This window comes from Carassius auratus, chromosome 5, assembly GCF_003368295.1.
Source record: "Carassius auratus strain Wakin chromosome 5, ASM336829v1, whole genome shotgun sequence".
NCBI classification, from domain to species: domain Eukaryota; kingdom Metazoa; phylum Chordata; class Actinopteri; order Cypriniformes; family Cyprinidae; genus Carassius; species Carassius auratus.
The window spans coordinates 22262625-22275514 of NC_039247.1; the positions used below are offsets into that span (position 1 = coordinate 22262625).

Genomic DNA, 12890 nt, shown 5'->3' on the forward strand with positions numbered 1-12890 from the left:
AAAAATGGTTCTATCACCCGCTTCATATATGGAACTCCAAAATGGTTCTATATAGAACCACTTTAATGGGTTCCATAAAAAGAACCCCAAATGGTTCTTTGAATCCAAGTTAGATGGTTCTATATAGAACCATTTAAGGGTTCTTTATTATTAAACAAGTTAAAATTATTATTGAATAAGAAAATATAAACAATCCAGAAAATTTAAAATGTTTCAATTTATTCAACTGTTTATACAAAAAATTTAGTGTCATTTAAAATTACACCTCTGTATACTCTGTGTTAGACAGCAAATTTCACATTTAAGATGTTTAATTACATTTAACCATTTAGTTTGAATTATTTCATTTAAGCATTTTCACTTTGCAATAAACATACATAAGCTTGTTTACGTACATATACAGTACTTCACTTTTACATATATCTCTGAAATGAGGAAAAACAAATCATTTTTTATATTTAACAGTGCAGATAAAAATCAATACATGAACAGTTAAAACAACTATTAAATAGCTCTACAATTTACACAAGTTGACTATACATTTTCAGTACAGGTATTGGTGTTCTTTTGCCGTGCTGTTGTCTAAGGTTAAGCATATATTTTTAAATAAAAGTCATTGTGTGCTTAATGTCAACCGGGTACTGCACATTGAAGAGAAAATAGACTGCAAATAGGCATTCCACAGCCTGTGTCATGTCAATGTCTGCCTCTCTTATGATGTTCACATTGTCCATTATTATGCTGACACTTTCAGCCTTGAGGGGATCAGGAGAGCCGTTAAACACTATGGTTGGTGTAGCACCTTTGGGTTCCTGTAAAACAAACATTTCACCTTTTGAGTGCTTTTCACCAATTAACAGAAGTCATCAAATAGACTTAAAAATTACCCCATAATTTACTTACCAAAAAAACAACCAATGTATATGACTGTTTCTCCAGTTTAACACAATCTGAGATATATTTAATAATAAAAAGCTTTGTAATGTGTTTGAATGTCAACATTACCACGTCAGTTCCACTTTGATTACTTTGAATCTCATCGGTTCTTTCGTTCTTTTAAATGAATAGTTCATGACACAACACAGATATGACAGCTAAAAACGTGACATGCAAGAACCAGCAAGGCTCATAATTATCGATGTAAAGCTGATGTGCCAACCCACTGGATGTTATTCCCTTATCTATACATAGTCTAATTATAGCAACCTATCTTGGCAAATGTAATCTCACTAACGTACCATTTGTACATACCATTTTGCTTTAGAAGACAAGTATTAAACCCTGGAGTCGTACAGATTTCTTTTATGATTTAAATTGGGGTGCCATTCAATGACATTGCAAAGCAGTGCAAACAGTACAAAGTTTATGACTAAGGAAGAGAGTGAGTAAATTATAGGGTAAATGTAATTTTTTTTTTAATTGTTACAAATTTGGCATAAGGTTGAGTAAACTGACTAATATTTTTATATTTGCATGAACAGTTCCTTTAATTCAAGTCAAGTGCATCAAATATTAATGAAACTACAGAAGACTATACTTACACTATCTACACAGTAGAGGAAGCTGGCGTTTTCTTTAAATAGTGCTGGCAATAAAATGAGTGCAGCATTCCTAACGAGACCTACAAACAGATACAAATGATTGTATATTAGGTACAGAAATCAATTAAAGGGATAGTTTACCCAAAAATGAACATTCTGTCATCATTCACTCACTCTTGTCATTTTAAACCTATATAGCTTTCTTTCTTCAGCATGACACAAAAAAATTATTTTGAAGAATGTTGGTGACCGAACAATGCTGGTACTCATTCACTTCTATTATATAGACACCAAACCAATGGGCACCGTCGTTGTTTGGTTACCATCCTTCTTCAAAATATCTTCTACTGTGTTCTGAAGAAGAAAGCCATAAAGATTTGAAATGACAAGAGGTGAGTAAAGGATGACGATTTTTATTTGGGGGTTAACTGTTCCTTTAATATTTGCATTATTTTAATACATGTTTTCACTTATACAATTTATAGGAGATACAACCTTTACATTGACAATGCAAACAATGCAACTTTACACTGGGCATGGAACAGATAGGTTAGATGGGGAAAGATATATGGTGTAGTTACCTTCTGTGGTTTCCTCTGCTAGTCCAATGAGATTGGCGTAGTTTTTTTGTTTTTTTTTTGACTTCCTTCTTTTGCACTCCTGATGATGTTTGGGGCCATTCCATTCTGAAATGTTTCCATGTTCTTCGCCAAGTCGGTTCAAACCTCATTGTCATTTCATGCAGAATCTTAAATACAAAACAACAGTACATGCTGTCTCAGTCCCAATAACACAGTTTTTAAATCAATTCCAAGCAAAGAATTTTAGTTGTTCTCTAGCAGATCATCTTCAGGAACCTCCTCCTCACTTTCATTGTTCTCTTCAAATAAAGTAGCCTTTTCAAATAGGGGATGATGCAAAACTTGTCTGTGCTTTCGATAGATATGGTTTCTGTAACTTGCAACAGTTTTATATCTTCTAAAACATCCCTCAATGTCACAGGTAAATCTAAAATCTGCTTGGTGGTTATGTTGCACTTGCAGGTGAGTTAGAAACTTTGTGAGTTGAAACTTCACAACATCACAAAATGAACATTTATACATTTTCATCTGTAACGTTACCTCTGAAACTTTATTTTGCATCAATGAGGTTTATAGTTTCAAGCCAGTGGCACGTGTCATCTACTGACCATTTATCAACCATGGTTATCTGGGGATTAAAAAAAAAAACAAAGCATAAATAACACTTCGTAAACCAACTATGCATTAAACACACCTAACGTAAACACACAGGTAACATTTTTGGCTTTAGAATATTTGATTACTAAAATGTAACCTTGTGCTATCATCACTTTAATCCAGCGCATGCGTCACAGTAAACAAAAAAACCGCTGCACTGCAACTGTGTCTTTAAACAGTTTTAATAGCGACAGACCGGCCGGAAGTTTTGAACTGTAGCAGTGTCCACTTTTCTGCTGAGTTTAGCTCCAACCCTGATAAAACACACCTGAACAAGCTAATCAAGATCCTCGTTTGGTCTGGGTTGGAGTTAAAAAAAGGCACGAAAGTATCTTGCGGGCCAAAGTTAAGAACTTCTAACGTTACACCTGTTAACATAGGCCTGGGGAAAATACTCACCGCAAAATGAGTAGGCCTATATGTGAAACTGCGACACACTTTCACATAATCATTCACCTCCGTCTTCCACCCGGCTGACTTTTATTTGAATCGGAGCCGTTTATTTGAACAACGAGCGCTCGCTTCATTGAAATGAACGGTAAAATTCACGCTTCTGACTCGAAGCTCGTCTCCTTATAACACAGCTATCTTACTGTAGTTAACAATTCCATTAACATTAACAAGGAAATAAAGGAAGACTGTATCTTAATTAAATTAAAAACCGGAGCAAAATTAATTTAACAGGGCTAGAACCGATGGCTGACGAAGCCCTTCAGTGCTTCACGCCAGTGTTTTTGAGGTCAAATTTGCTTCTAGTATCAGTGTTTAACACAAGGGCTATTCTAACAAATATAAATATTAACTGTAATACAAAATATTTCGGTAAAATCATTTCAAAAATGTAAAAACTTAACTTACCTTAGTGTATGAACGAGCAGAAATGGCGGACTCCTCAGTTTGAAAAATTAACTGTCACTTGCCTCGACTCCTCTCGCGATTCATCTTCGCCCATCCACCAATAGGAATTCAAGGATGACGCAACGCATATATGCCACCGGGGAGGGGTCTTTTTATGATTATTTGTTTTTTAATGTTCCCTTAGGTAGATTAAAACAATCACAATATGGTAAACAAAATAAAGAAAACTCCTGGTTAGTTTGTTTTTCTTCACAAATTGATTCGTCAAAAAGGTAAACTATAATGTAAAGTAATATAATTTTCATGCTAATGTACAGCTCAAATCATACATTGAGTAGATATTAATCTTTTTGACTACAGCAGTCATTCTCATGGGTCTTGACTCAAAATGCTTTGTGAATGTGTTGAGTAAGGATAATTATAGTGTAATCTTTAGTTTACACTTCAGTCATAAAACATGAATAATAGAACCATTTTAATAAAAAAAGGGTTCTTTGCATGCAAGGGTTCTAAATAGAACCATTTTTTTGGTAAAAGGTTCTATTGGCCAAGTACGGAACCCAAGGGTTCAATATAGAACCTTGAGGAACCCTTTTTTTTAAGAGTGTAGTGCATGATGATGAATAGTTTTTCTTGTCTATGCTTTCCTGTTCTGTTTCCTTTTCATGGATATCATACAAAAATCTTTCTTTCTTTTTCCAAAACAAAAACAGATTGGACTGGGCTTTCTTCCAATGAATGTCCTCTCCATTTGTCCCATCCCAATAATAATATTTGCATTAGGGCTCAAACTCCACACCTTTTATCATGTCATATTTTTCTATTTTTGTGACATGTCCGGCTAAAACTAACCTTCACTGCATATTAGATTTAAGCCAGTAAATTAAACATTTAATTCCACAAGTCTAACTAACTTCCCAGAAGTCCAAAGTCAACCACTCCCTGGAGGGCAGTCACTGACATCTCTTTGGCCTGACAGATTTGATACCAAACCAACCCAAACATAATCGCCGCACAGTATCTGTTTTTGAAGAGGTCCCATGAGGGAGAAGAGAGTATCACAGTGGGAATCACCGTCTTCCATCCAGAGCCTACTTATCATTTTTATGTTTTGTTTGAAACATATGATTGATTTGTGTGTCAGTGGTTAAATGCTCTCCCAGTAGCTGGGGGTCCAGGAGTCTGAAAACGCACTGAAAATCTGGGCTTCAAATTCAAATCTGGAAGCAACCAAAGATTTTGAAATATTAAAAACATTTTTAATGTTAAAAAATATACAATTATTAAAAGCCACTAACATATTCAAATAAATCAATTTGCTACATTATTTGGACCTGTACTCATTAAATTCTAAAAGTACTATTCACTGTGTGTGTGTGTGTGTGTGTTTGTGTGTGTGTGTTCACTGCTCTGTGTGTGCACTTCGGATGTGTTAAATGCAGAGCACGAATTCTGAGTATGGGTCACCATCAGTGTTGGGTATAGTTACTTTGGAAAGTAGTTAGTTAGGTTACAACGTTACCATCAATTAAAAGTAATCAGTTATGATACAGCGTTACCTATCCATAAAAGTAACGCGTTAGAGTACTCATGCGTTACCAAAAATTAAAAGCAGTTCGCAGCGGCTCACACATGACAGACACAGCCCCCGGCCCCTTTAAATGCACCTAAAAGTCGTGACTTCCGACAATGAATAACGTCAGTCATCCGACTTAATTAACACTGCAGGATAACAATAACAGGAAAGACAGTCAGCAATAGGCAATTCCACATGGCGTTTTATTTATTTATTATCACAGAACATATTATTAATCAAAATTCGCACCTACCCAGCCCAGGTAGCCTAGGCTACTGTATATTATGAGCACCACAAGATAACTCCTGATTTTTCTTTGACTTTAAATAATGCAGTTATCAAAGTACAAGTATGCTTACTTGTAAACACAACCTTAAACAGGCTTGCAGATTTAAATCCATTTAGAAATGATGAACAACCAGCCAGCCAACGATCTAACAGAAATTAACATCTGCCTGTCAAACAGAAATGATAACAAACCGACCGAATTAAAACCTTCAATGCCACACAGGCAAATGACAAATCGCTTAATAGCCGAACTAATTATTATTAAAGTGTCACTCACAGAGTGTGCATTTTACCGTTATGTTCTTTTCTTTTTCGTTGACAAAATGAAATAAAGTGCGTACTTCCATAAACCAAACGCTGTCCTCTCTGCCATCTAGACGGGAGTTCGAAAAAAAAAAAAAAACCCACACACACACAGGGTGAGGCGCAGGGCACAGACGCATCACAGCCATTGACTTTACTATCACAGAGCTTCGGCTCCGCTGATACATCCGCAGGTGGCACAGTAGACCTAGGCCTACTGTCTGACAAAAAGCAGGCTGCAGTCGGGATTTTCCTTTCCTTAAAATAACGGATTACTTTTTAAAAAAAATAACGAAGTTACTGATTACTTCCGCACGAAACTAACGCGTTAAGTTACACATTTCAGGAAAAAAGTAATTAGAGTACTCTAACGCGTTACTTTGTAACGCGTTACCCACAACACTGGTCACCATACTTGGCTGAATGTCACGTGACTTTCTTTTTTTTTTTTTTACAAATTAAGATACATTTTAAATTAAGATGGGTATTTGGCAAAAACAAATTTAAGATAAAGACTCTGCCAGGTTTGCTTCGCCACTAGCAGCTGACATTTAATAAAATAATAATGCAAACATTAGCGTAAATACTCTGTGAACTCAATGAATATTTAGATATCATTTAAAAAACTTTTACTCACAGAGATTATTACTAAACCTACATGTTTTTGTGGAGGAACATTATTGAATCCACTGTAGATGTCTTCAGTGCGTTCCGGCGCTCACTGATGTTGCGTCATTATTCACTCATTATTCTCATTATAAACGCGGTCAAAACTTTTCCAAACTTCAGACTTTGCTTTAGTTGCTGGTGCAACCAAAACGTAATCGCCAAAAGCAAGCCTCCGTTACACCTACTCAGCATCCATTTTTGCATCTTTCTCGTGCTAATCGAAACATCATATGACCGTTCGTTTATCTCGCAAACCGGAGTGCAAGCCCGAGCCCGACCTGAGTCCGCGTAAGATGATATAAATTAAGCCCGAACCCGTCGGGTCCCGTCGGGTTTGTGCAAAGATCTTCAGCTCTAACTGATCATATGTAAATATGTAAACATTCTAGGTATTTTTTTTTTCTCACTAGCACAAGGACAATATTTAATTACATATAAAAGTGTCTTTATTTACACATTTGAAACCATTTAAATTGCAATTTGAGACCTTTCAATTGATTAAATTATTTGCTTAATTGGTTTGTCAGCTGAATTATTACAGTGGATTGTTTGAAATCCACCATGCAAGTAGGGTTGGAACATAATATTCAAATATTCGTTTGGTGGGTTGGCATTCGATGTTCTGTAGTTTGTTAAAGGTTTATTAATTCTGAATGTGTCACATGTCTATATTGCACCAAAATGTGACACTGCACTCCCTTTGGCCCACAGCAACACACCCACCATGTGTGAAGTGGATTGGATGAACGGTTCTCAACATAATAAAAATGCTAACAGACAGACATGTAGAGTTTCCTGCCTTTATTACACTCTGTCTACACCGGATGCAACAGTTGTGCCAACGTAACATCGTGATGTCTATCAGCCATCGGCTATGGACGATGGCATCGTCTGTCACCCCAACCCTAATGATCAATGCACATACACAGAGTACATCACATATGGTAAACAAGGAAACTTAAATGTGCATATGTCATGCATGAGAAACAATTAGGTTTATTGTAGCGTGTGATGCTTGCACAAGTTTTTATTTTTCCCTATATATTAGTGTACTGTATATTGTTTACCATATGTGTTTTTTTTTTATGAATAAATGACTAAATGTTATCATATAAAGCATTTGTATCTCTTCACAATACTTGGATTAAACTGCTTGATTAGTATGGATTTGTTTTGCAATGATGTCTGAGTTTTGGTTACCTGGTGATGCTATACAGAGTCACTGGGTCAAGACATTACAAATGCACACATCATGAAGATGCTGATCCTGTAAGGCCTGAAGCCCTTTTCCCCAATTAACCATCTCTGTACAAAGACAGAATATGACAACTTGCATTTGGTAACAACCATTGAATACAGCTTGCTTTCACAACTGCACTTCACAGTCTATTATATAACACTGTAAACACTGTTGGCTGCAGAAGCCTCTAGTTTGCTTTATGCTGATCTCATTGTAATGTCATCTTGTGTCTAAAAGAATCTCTAATTTGACCTGGATGAATTTCCAGCATCACTTCACATAAAACTGATGTTACAAGACATTTTGATGTTTGCTGGCCGTCGGATAATGGTCTGTCAAAATCTTCCTCTCAAAGCCAAGACGGGATGTAATGTGAGAAAGACCAGAGTAATGCATGTTGTGCAGGCTGGATTATGAATATGTGAGCACTGAAGCGGTGCGCAGTATCAGTCTGTAAGTATTGAGTTTTGTCAGGATCATTCCTGCTCTCTCCTGCTGCGACGGCTCTGGCCTTTGCACTGCTCTCACTCCTTTGGCTCCATGTTTCTAATTATCCTCTGTGTGACTCACCCACAATGAGGTGTCAGTCTTTGACAAAGCGAGGCCTTTTCTCTTCACAGGGCAGAGGAGCAGCTTCTCTACAGGGGATTTATCAGTGTTTGCCTGATAATGGAGTGTGTGGTCTGATGAGTTTTCCGCAACGCTAAGATTTATTTATCACGATAATACCTTCATGAGTTACATTCAGTACCAAGACTTCAGCTATGGGGAAAAAGAAAGAAGCTTATGGAAAGTTGAAGGTATATTATAGAACCACTTGTAAGATTTACATTTCATTGCTTTTTCCCCCTCCTTTCCTGATAAAAATTGGGATTGTGATTTTAAAATGTGATTTAAAAAATTTACAGTGAAAGTGAAGTCTGGCCAAGTATGGTGACCCATGCTCAGAATTCGTGCTCTGCATTTAACCCTCTTGGAGCAGTGGGCAGCCATATTGCAGCAGCGCCCGGGGAGCAGTTGGAGGTTCAGTGCCTTTCTCAAGTGTCTCACTTCAGTCGTGGTATTGAGGTTGGAAGTGCGCGTTGTACATTCACTTCCCCCACCGACAATTCTTGCCGGATCTGAGACTCGAACCCACAGCCTTCAGATTACAAGTTCGACTCTCTAAACTTTATACCACGACTGCCCCCATGAATGTAATAGTAAAATACAAATAAAATAGTAATTATAATTATAGTATATTATATATTATATTAAAGTATATATTATTAACTAATAATAATAATTATAAGGGGGAAAGCCCTAAAGGGGCTGTTGCATCTATTGCGTATGTTTTCTTTCTTCTTCCTCCTCCTCTTCTTCCAACCTCTTGAGAGTTGGTGGCAGCCCTATTTGCTGTAGCTGCTCCTAAATTATTGAACAACCTACCACTTCATATCAGATCTGATCCTACGTTAGGCTTTTTTAAAAGTCGTTTAGAAATGCACTTCCTCTCTGTAGCCTTTGCGAGTGAAGTTTTGTTTTTTATGGTTTTGTGTCATTGTTTTATGATGTGATCTTTCCCTTACTAAAATGTTTTATTAATATCTGTACTTTGGAGCAACTCCTTGTTGTTTGAAAAGTGCTGTAGAAATAAATGATCTGAACTGACTATGAAGGGTAACATGGGAAAATTATGAAATTTTGCCTACTTGTAGTGATAGTCATAAATAGTGATCTGACCAACTTTGGGGTCCGATTATATAGCACCACCACCAGTCCGAAAATTCCTTTTACAAATGGTTATAACTTTTAAACCCTTTATTCTGGAAAATTTTGATTTAGTTCATCTGATTACTCTCTTCATGGTGAACCCATTCAATAGCGTACATTAAGGCTCCACCCATTACAGTAGTGGCCTTTTTAAAAAGTACAGTTCTCAGTTTTTTCACAACTCGTTCAAAATTTGTCAAAATTAGCAGAGATGAACTGAACAGAGTTTTGTTATTCATCTGTTCAGAAGTTATGTTAACTTAATGATGTTGACCCAAAATTGGTTCAGAGGCTGTATCTCATCCAAACATTGATCTATCATATGAAACTCTGTATGCTTCATCAGCACCATGATCTCAGGTTCTATTCCAAATGTGGCAACAGGGGAACTTATGGATCGTGAGATATTAATTATTTAAAAACATTTTTTTGTCATTTTTGATAATAGCTTTAGAACGGGTAATCAGAAAATCATAATCTTGATCCCTATGGATTCCTTGGGTCATTCCGAATCTGTGAAAAATGATATGAATTGCAATATCTTTTGAACCATTTGACGTATTGGCACCAAATTAAAAGGATCATCGACGGCATGTCCCAGAGGTACCTCCAAGGCTAGTCCAAAATCTGAGCAGATGATCTTTGAACCGAGACGCATAGAAATGACTAAATTAATACTGATCAGTCCCTCCAGAAACGTGATTACGCGATCGCTTGATTTAATGCATTATCAGCCAAAGGCCGCATATTTATGCGGGGTCGCATTTTTTCAAATACGCCGCTCTTTTGCCGCATAAATTACCGATTTCAGAAAGCAAAATATGCGGGGCTAGCATGATTCCCTGTATTTTCGTTGCAAAAAAACATTTTTCTAGCAGAAAGTTGAAAAATGTTGCGTTTACTTCACACAAGTAAAGCGACATTTTCCCCTATTACCATGGGAACCTTATGAAGTGACGTAATTACGTGTCATCTGCAAACTCCGCGGTGAAACCAGGGTGAAACTTGAAGCGCGCAAATCATTCTTATTTGCATAAAAAAATAAGCGCAAAAGAACGCGCCAAGCAGTTTCCCGATTTGTTACATGACAGTGGAGCCAAATTATATTGCGGGAACTTTCGAAAACTGCGGTTTGATGAAATAGAGAAAAAAAGGTAATTCCCCCCCTTCTCACTAGGCTACTAATACTGTTGTAGTTTCATTCAGAAGTTGATGCAACTTTACAGTTGCACTTTTTTGTTACAGAACAGCACCAAAAACTTACAGTTGTAATTATATGAGTAGTGTGTAAAATAATTTACGTTGCAGTAAGAGATTGCAATTTAAATATTCTGTGATTTAGTATGCTCGCTTATCATAGGAAGTAATAAGAAATTACTCTTTACATTAAGGTAGTAGCCTAGTGAGAAAAAGGTGTTGGGGGAATCACCTTTTTTTCACTTTTTCATCAAACCACAGTTTTTGCAAGTTCACGCAATTTCATCGCATAAAATTGCAAAAATATCCTGCATATTCCATCGCACTTTTTAAGAAAACCTGCCGCAAAATCAAGGATTTTTGCCCGCAACAATCACAAAAAAAAAAACGTGTTTTTCTGGAGGGACTGACTGATATAAGCTTCTGTTCCCAAGAAATACCTCTCTGTATTTGATCATGCCTGTGTTTGTTGTCTTACGTTAGTTTGCTATCAAGTTTACCATAAGCTGTGTTAGTGTTAAGTCAGCTTTACATGCTAATCAGATTTTTTTTTTTTTTTTTTTTTTATGAGCTCTTTCTCACTATGAAACTTCTTGTCAGCAGTCTGCTGAAACTAGCTCAGTGTGATCCTGAGTACTTTCTGTTGTGGTTTCAACAGTCAGTGTGACACATGCCCAGAACACAAAAGTACTGTGGCAAGAAATGATGCAGAAGTTGCTTTTGTTGCAGGCATCGAGCCTTTCCACGGATGATCTCATCTGAATCTATTAAAAATGACCTGCAGTGCATTTATGTGCAGATTCCTAACTTTGAATTGATTCGGAGGTGAACTTCTGAACTTCAGCATCTGTGAACACCAGTTTTCTCAGTGGTGCAGCAAGATCTGGGCCACATGAACTTGACCTGGAGATTGTGGTTTTCATTCTTGTGTGGTGCAACTTTTTTTTTTTATTTTCATTTGGACTCCTGATCATTCTGAGTTCATTTATAATTCTGAACTGGGTGTATTTCATGTTCATTTAAATTCTGCTGTTTTTGCTGTGCACTGCACTAAAGCACCACCAGGTGCTTGGCCCTGTATCAGTTTATTATTGTTATTTATTACCAAATATAAATTACCAAATAAATACAAAAAGTTTGGTAACACTTTCTATGAAGCCTTCATTTATAATGGATTATAAGGGTATTCTTAAAGCGTTATAATGAATGTCTAATGCATTATTAAAAAACCTTATAATATGTTATATCATCTCATGAATATTCATAAGAACAGTTTTAATATTATAATATTTACTTATTTGTGGTTATAGCTTTTGAGTATGATGATTTATAACACAATGAACAAGTTGCATCCACTTTTGCAATGGATTATATTTCTCATAGTTATAATGTATTATAAGTCTCTTATCTTGCCATTTTTCTGATGCTACTTAAAGCGGTCAAAGACCACTTATAAGTAATAATATTAGTTTATATATATATATATATATATATATATCAGATCAGATGAATGTGTAATATGACACATTTGATATTATGATATTACTATTTTTTTTTGTAATATCAGTTTGATTATTTTGATGGTTTAGGCCGCTGTTGATAAGGAACTCTGCAACTACATCTCAACTAGCAGTCATTAGAGTATTAGTATGTCTGCTACTGTAAATATATGCTAACACTTTATTTTTATAGTCAACCAACAGATAAACTGACTATAAGTGTCTTTGCAAGTGTGTCAAATTATTGTGCATATTCTTGAGCATACTAATACTCTAATGAGAGTTAGTTGGCATGTAGTTGCAATGTTGCTTATAGTTGATTGATTTAGGGGACCATAAAAATAAAATGTTACCATATAAAACATTGCATTTTTTTCAGTTGGAGTATTAAGCTCACATCAATGAATTAACATAAGCAAATAACACTCAACATCTAACCACTCACAAGCTGTAGTTAGACAATGTCAAGATATGATACAGTCCATTATACTGTAAATGAAGTAGATTTAATATAGTGTTCATTGAGTGTTATAAATAATCATACTCTTAAACTTAAAACCACAAATACGTAAGCATTATGATGTATTATAATTGTTGTTATGATTATTCATGAATTGATAACATAAGTTTTTTTATAATGCATTATGGATTCATTATAACGCCTTAAGAATACCTTTATAATGTTTTATAAATAGGGGCTTCATAGAAAGTGTTACCAAAAGGTTTAAT

At 35.8% G+C, this 12890-nt stretch overlaps 1 protein-coding gene and 1 long non-coding RNA gene across 5 annotated transcripts in view; one reads left to right on the forward strand and one right to left on the reverse strand.

Annotated features, from left to right (window-relative positions):
• Nucleotides 1-12890, forward strand: part of zswim7 (zinc finger, SWIM-type containing 7) — a 46983-nt gene that overhangs the window by 19710 nt on the left and 14383 nt on the right. The window lies entirely within an intron of this gene.
• On the reverse strand, nt 203-4250 carry LOC113081364 (uncharacterized). Its single transcript, XR_003282165.1, has 5 exons — nt 3638-4250; nt 2663-2750; nt 2123-2289; nt 1542-1621; nt 203-812 (listed from the first exon to the last, which is right to left on the reverse strand). It is a non-coding gene; the product is annotated as an uncharacterized LOC113081364 (long non-coding RNA).